Source organism: Crocodylus porosus, unplaced genomic scaffold (genome assembly GCF_001723895.1).
Source record: "Crocodylus porosus isolate Cpor-Errol unplaced genomic scaffold, CroPor_comp1, whole genome shotgun sequence".
NCBI lineage: Eukaryota > Metazoa > Chordata > Crocodylia > Crocodylidae > Crocodylus > Crocodylus porosus.
The window spans coordinates 250,913,093-250,919,145 of NW_017728886.1; positions in this window are offsets into that span (position 1 = coordinate 250,913,093).

A 6,053-nucleotide genomic window follows, 5' to 3' on the forward strand; every position below is an offset into this window, starting at 1 on the left:
TGTTTGCCATTCTTTTCTATCTTGTTGGTCTTTGTCTTAAGGGGATCAGGATTGGACTTGAGAGTTCCAGGCAGAAGGCAGGGTATATTTGCATGTTATAGATTAACTAAATCAGAGGTACATAAGCTTTTGTAACCAGCAGCTTACTTCATCCTAAAATGATGCTTACAAAAGCTTATGAGTCTCTGATTTCCTTGGTCTATAAGACGCAAATATACCTTGCCTCTTCTGCCTGACTTCAGATTAACAGGAAAACTACCTCTCTTTGCTCAATGAGAGCTCTAGTCCATCTCAATTATTTTTAAATCTTTTCCCACATCAGGATAGGTAATATCAATTTTATGATCATCTAAAAGATTGAAAAACAGGGAAATTCATTTAAAAATATCTTTGTGGTAATATATGAGGCTAAATGCCTTGTGTGTAATCTTTTGTATTTAAAATATTTCAAAAGATTTTCCTTGTTGAGCTGCTTATTTTAAAAAATGTTTTAATGATTTCTGGGACAGAACAGACTGAGATCTCCATACTCAAAATGCTCAACTATTTTGAGCTATTTACTTCTATACAATGACAGACTCATGTTAACGTGTTGGACTTTCTAAATCTGTTTGTAGCACCATTCTGTTCAACTTTCATTTTGACGTTTTGATGGGACAGTGTTTCGTTTTGAATTTTGTTTCATTTTGAAACCATTGTTCTATTTCATTTCATTAAAACTGTTTCACTGTTTCAGCACTGTTTTGACATTTCACCCATAGGCTATACAGGCAGTCCTCGACTTACGTTTTGAGTTACAACATTTTGCACTTACAACATTTATAAATTTACACCCTGTTTCAACTTTATGACGTCAGTTTTGACTTTACAACACTTGATTCGATGCAACGCCATGCCAGCGAACAAGTTCACTGCATCACCCATCTCCCTTGAAAACATCTGTCCAAACTTCCTTGGACACTTTCTTTAAGAAAGCAGATGGGACTCCAGAAAAACCTGCAGCCAAGACTGCTGAGAAGACTCCAGTCAAGAACCCTTCAAAAAGTCCAACAAAGAGCCTTTCAAAAAATCCAGCAAAGTCACCTCAAAGAAGTCCCTCCAAATCAATATGATTGCTATTTACAATATAAATACATCAATGTAGCTATATTACTCATCTATAATTGATCAAGTACAAAATTCTGGGGTATTTTCAAAAATAGGGTATCAGGCCTTGGTTGAGGAACCAATCCCCCATTTATAATATTGTTTCTTATAAGAAAATTGGTTCCGAGTTACAAAATTTGGACTTAAGATGTGGCTTTCAGGAACTAATTGTGTCATAAGTCTAAGGACTGCCTGTAATGGGGAAGCATGAAACTGCCTATAACTTTGTTATTTCTTGCTTGATTCAGATGAAGCTTGCAGGGATGGTAACACCTGCTGAGGCCATGAAGCTTGCCAAGATTCAAGGAGATAGGTGCAGGAAGTTCTGGTAAACTGCACCTCAAAGCCTTGATAGCAAAACTCATGTCACATGTGTGTGTTAAGGCACAGTGGGGTGAAAACTGCAGGCATGGTAGCCCCTGAAGAGGCCACAAAGACTGCCAAGTTTCAAGGACATAGGTGCAGGGGTTTCTAGGAAACTTCAACTCAAGCTGCTGACAGGCAAAACTTGCAACATGAGTGACACTGTGTGTGTGTTAAGGTGCAGTGGGGTGAAAACTGCAGGCGTGCTAGGCCCTGCTGAGGCCATGGAGCTTGCCAGGTTTCAAGGAGATAGGTGCAAGCATTGCTGGGAAACTGCACTTCAGGTTGCTGACAAGCAAAATTCGTGACATGGGTGACACTGTGTGTGTGTGTGTTTGTGTGTGTGTTAAGGCACACCCTCACTGGTGCTGGGGTCTCTACATGACATGGTAGTGTGCCCCAATGAGGACTCCTCCTCCCCTACAGCCTCAGTCCAGTCCACCGCTCTAAATGACAACAGATAATAAAATAACTTAGTGAGCACTAACACAGTAGCACCAGCAGCATCTCAGGCAGCCAAATTGTGACAGAGCCTTTTTTTCCTCTCCGCAGGAACTTATTTTCCAGCAGCTGCCAGAGAAGTGTCCCTTCTAGCCCCAGCCCTGGGGCTTAGATGTGCCTAGGGTCCTGTCTCCTTCTGGTCAAGTGCTAGGGGTGTTGATCTGAGGACATGGCACTGGCAGACAAGGTCTTTTCCTTTGGCTCAATCTAATCTGGTATGTTTTAGCAGACCAACTGAATAGTTTCAAAAATATATCTTAGCAAGCTTTTGGGTTGAAAAACCCCTTGTCAGGCTGAGGAAGCACCTGCAGTTGGTGTGTGTGCACTCTTCCTGGATGGAAGGAATAGTAAAGAAGCCAGAGGCTAGCATGCAATGCAGGCAAGAAAGCCAGTCAGTGAAAATGGAAATGGAGGCATCAGGGGGTGAGGGACAGATTGGGGTAGGGGGACAGGAAGGGAGATATAGCAGCGCAGGTGAAAGTGGAGAGGTACCTGGGGAGTCAGATGTCTGCCAGGTTGTAGTGTGTCGTAAGTCCAATGTCTATATTGAGTCCATGAGTTTCTGTACCTAGGAGGCTGATGAAGTGAAGTTCATAGGCCTGGCTCTGAAAAGTGGTTTGTAAATCAAACAAGCACCAAATCTTGCTAACCTCATCACCAGAAGCCAACTTCCTACAGCTCAAAACACAAAACCTTCCAACAATCTCCAGGACCCCCACAAACCGCACACCAAAATCTGTCAAAGACAAGAATACCCAACTACCTGTGGGGGGGTACATTTCTCACAACATAACCACTCTGTCTCCAGTCTCTCAGGCCTGATCCTGAAAGGGAATTTACAAACCACTTTACACAGCCGGGCCTATGAACTTCACTTCATCAGCCTCTTAGGTGCAGAAACTCATGGACTCAGTACAGACATTGGAATTCTAACACACTGCAACCTGGCAGACGTCGGACTCCCCAGGTACCTCTCCACTTTTACCTGCCCTGGTACATCCCCCTTTCCCCCCTCCCCTCCCCAGCCTGTCCCTCACCCCCTGACACCTCCATTTCCATTTTCACTGACTGGCTTTCTTGCCTGCATTGCGTGCCAGCCTCTGACTTCTTTCCTATTCCTTCCATCCAGGAACAGCACACACGCATACCAACTGCAGGTGCTTCCTCAGCCTGACAAAGGGGTTTTCAACCTGAAACCTGGCATCCCAGGCAGGTAAGTTGAGCTCACCTGGAGCCTCACAGCTCCACTGCAACCAGCAAGCCTCAGGCCTATCAAAGATGTGACGGGTCTGGGCTTTCCTCATCCAGGACTCTGTGCATGCGTGTGGTACCTGGAGGTTATGGCACCTCCTACCCGCCTTTCACCAGGGGGATACTTTCTCCTGGCATTCCCTGGAGCTGCTGCGCTGCTGGCAGAGTGCAGTTTTAGTGGTCATGCCCTGGATCTGGGGTCTCCCACCCCCATAGCTCCAGCCCATACCTCCAAGTTCATCCTGGCACAGAAGCTCAGCAGGGACATGCTCTTCCCCTGCTGGCTGGTGATGCAGTGAGTGCCTCTTCCAGCTCTGAAAGTGAGGCATTAAATGGCTTTTAAAAAATGAAGAAATGAAATAGGTGCAGACAGAGTGAGGAGGGAGGCACTCACTCTGTCTGCACCTGGAGCGTGGGGAACCCCAGCAGCAGGAGGTTCACCTTGAGGAACACCAGCTGCTCCAGCAAACCGGGATCCAAGCAGGTGCAGTGGGGTGTCACTACATTCCCAGCAATGCTGAATACCCTCTCACTCTGAACACTAGTGGGTGGACAGGACAAGTGCTCATGGGCAACTGTAACCAGACGCAGCCACATCTGGCTGTGGCTTGCCTAGTAGGCCAAGGGTTCACACAGCAGTGGCTCCACATCCTCAGTGAGATAGGCAGCCACCAAGGCCTGAGCACTACCTGCCTGATGGTGGGGTCTGGTGCCTCTGGACCCCACCATGAAAGCCATGCCCTTAGCCCACATTGGCAGTGCCTGTGGTAGAGGAGGAGACTGGCTGATGGATGGTGTGCTAGCACAGGACAGTGGATCCCCCTCTTCAGTGTCCCCCCACCTCTGCCGTTCTGCCTTCCTCTCTTCACCAGCACCTCTGTCCACTGATTCAGGATTTTCCTGCATATGCTGCCCTTCACCCTTAGGTCACACATGGCGGCCAGCATGCGGAGCATACTAAACCGCAAGGCATCAAGCTGTTTCCTGCTGCCCTCCTTCAGCTGCCTTACCAGTGGTGGATGGCTAGTGACAGCGGCTTGCCCCAGCCAGGAATATTGATCCCCTGGAAGCTCTCCATTTGGCTCTGAAGTTCCCTCACTAAAGAGGGCATTGCCAGCTCCCTTGATGCTCCGGTGGAAGTAGCCTGCCACCTTCCTGCATTTGGAAATGAGCTTGCTGGTGGTCCTGGCACTGTCACCAGCAGCCCTGTCCCCCTCCAAGGCATCCCTGACAATGAGATGTAAATCATGTACCACACCGTGGTTGCCAACAATGTTGGCATCATGGACCACCTTGACCATATTGGCCCCATTGTCGGTGACCACGAACCCATGTGAGCTCACCCTGTCCAGTGAGCCACCCCTGAACTAAGTGATTCATGGCCCCTATGATCTCAGCTGCCGTGTGGGACTCATCCATCACCTCGGCTTGAAGGAGAGTCCACCGACAGCCTGACTGATTGCACCAGTGCCCTGTGAGGGAGAGGTAGGCATGATCTCCACTCCAGCTGCTCCAGATGTCCGAAGTGAAGTGTAACGCCACCTGTGAACCTGCCTCCTGCAGCTCCTCCCTCAGATACTCCCTGCATGCCCTCATACAGGGAGGGCACCATCATCCTGATGAAGGTAGTGTATGCAGGCATTTGGTAAGATGGGGCCACAAGCACCATAAGCTGCCCAAACCCTGGCTGCTTAACTAAGGAGAGGGGCTGGCTACTGACAGCAAGCATTTCCCCAGTGCTCTGAGTGATCTCGCTCACCCTTGCAATGCACCCCACTTTCTGTTTGCCTTTCTTCCACTGTTCCACGGTGGCCTGTCTCTGCTTTGGGAAGATGGGGGCTTTGTAGCAAGAGGGGGCCTTCCCTTTGGGCTTGCTCCTGCTGGTGCCAGGCTGAGGAGGAGCAAGGGCAAGGGGGTGGTGCCTGCAGAGATGCATCAGCATCCCTGTGGTGCTCATGTGTTCTGTTCCCTTGCCCTGGCTGGTTTTGGCTCAGCAGTGCAGGCAGATATCGTATGTGGGATCATATGCCAGCTCAAAATGATTCCAAACCACACTACCCACTCGCTTCTGGAGTGTGGATGCATGTGGGGATGCTGCATTTCCTCTTCCTCAGCAGGCAGAGGCACAGCAACAGGAGTGGACTTGCTGCTTGCCTCTGCAACCTCTACCTCTGCCTTCTCTGAAGTGCCTTCTGGGGAAAAAGACCTGGCTCTAAGGGAATCTTGAGGGATGTGGAGAACAAACTCAGATGATTCCCCCTCCTTCCCCAGAATTTCCCTTGCTGGGGCACTCAGATCCATATGCAGCTCCAGCTCTTCCTCTGGCACTGGAAGGCTCAGCATGGGAAGTGAAATGGGGATGGAGGAGACTGTCATGCTGGTGCTGGTGCTTGTTGTCATGGTGGGGGTGGGGGCTGTGGCTGGTGCTCTTGGAGGGCATGCAATTTGAGACACAGGCAGTGGCACTGGCACTGCTCCCCTCTCCTTGCTGCTTCTGGAAGTCTCATCCCTGCTAGTTGGGGCAGGGGTGTGTGGGGGGGAACTTATACCTCTCCCTATTCCCCCTCTTCTACCCCTCCCTGAAGTCTTGCCAGCTGCCTTTCCACCACACTTCATGGTATGTTTCATAGTGTCTTTTTTTAATAAAAATATATAAATGTATCTGCATTGCTATATACATTCTATAAGGTGTGTAGTATATGCCGCGAGGTATAAATGTATCTGTGTTCCTATATAAATTCTATAAGATATGGATGTAGTATATGCTGCAAGGTATAAATGTATAGAAATAA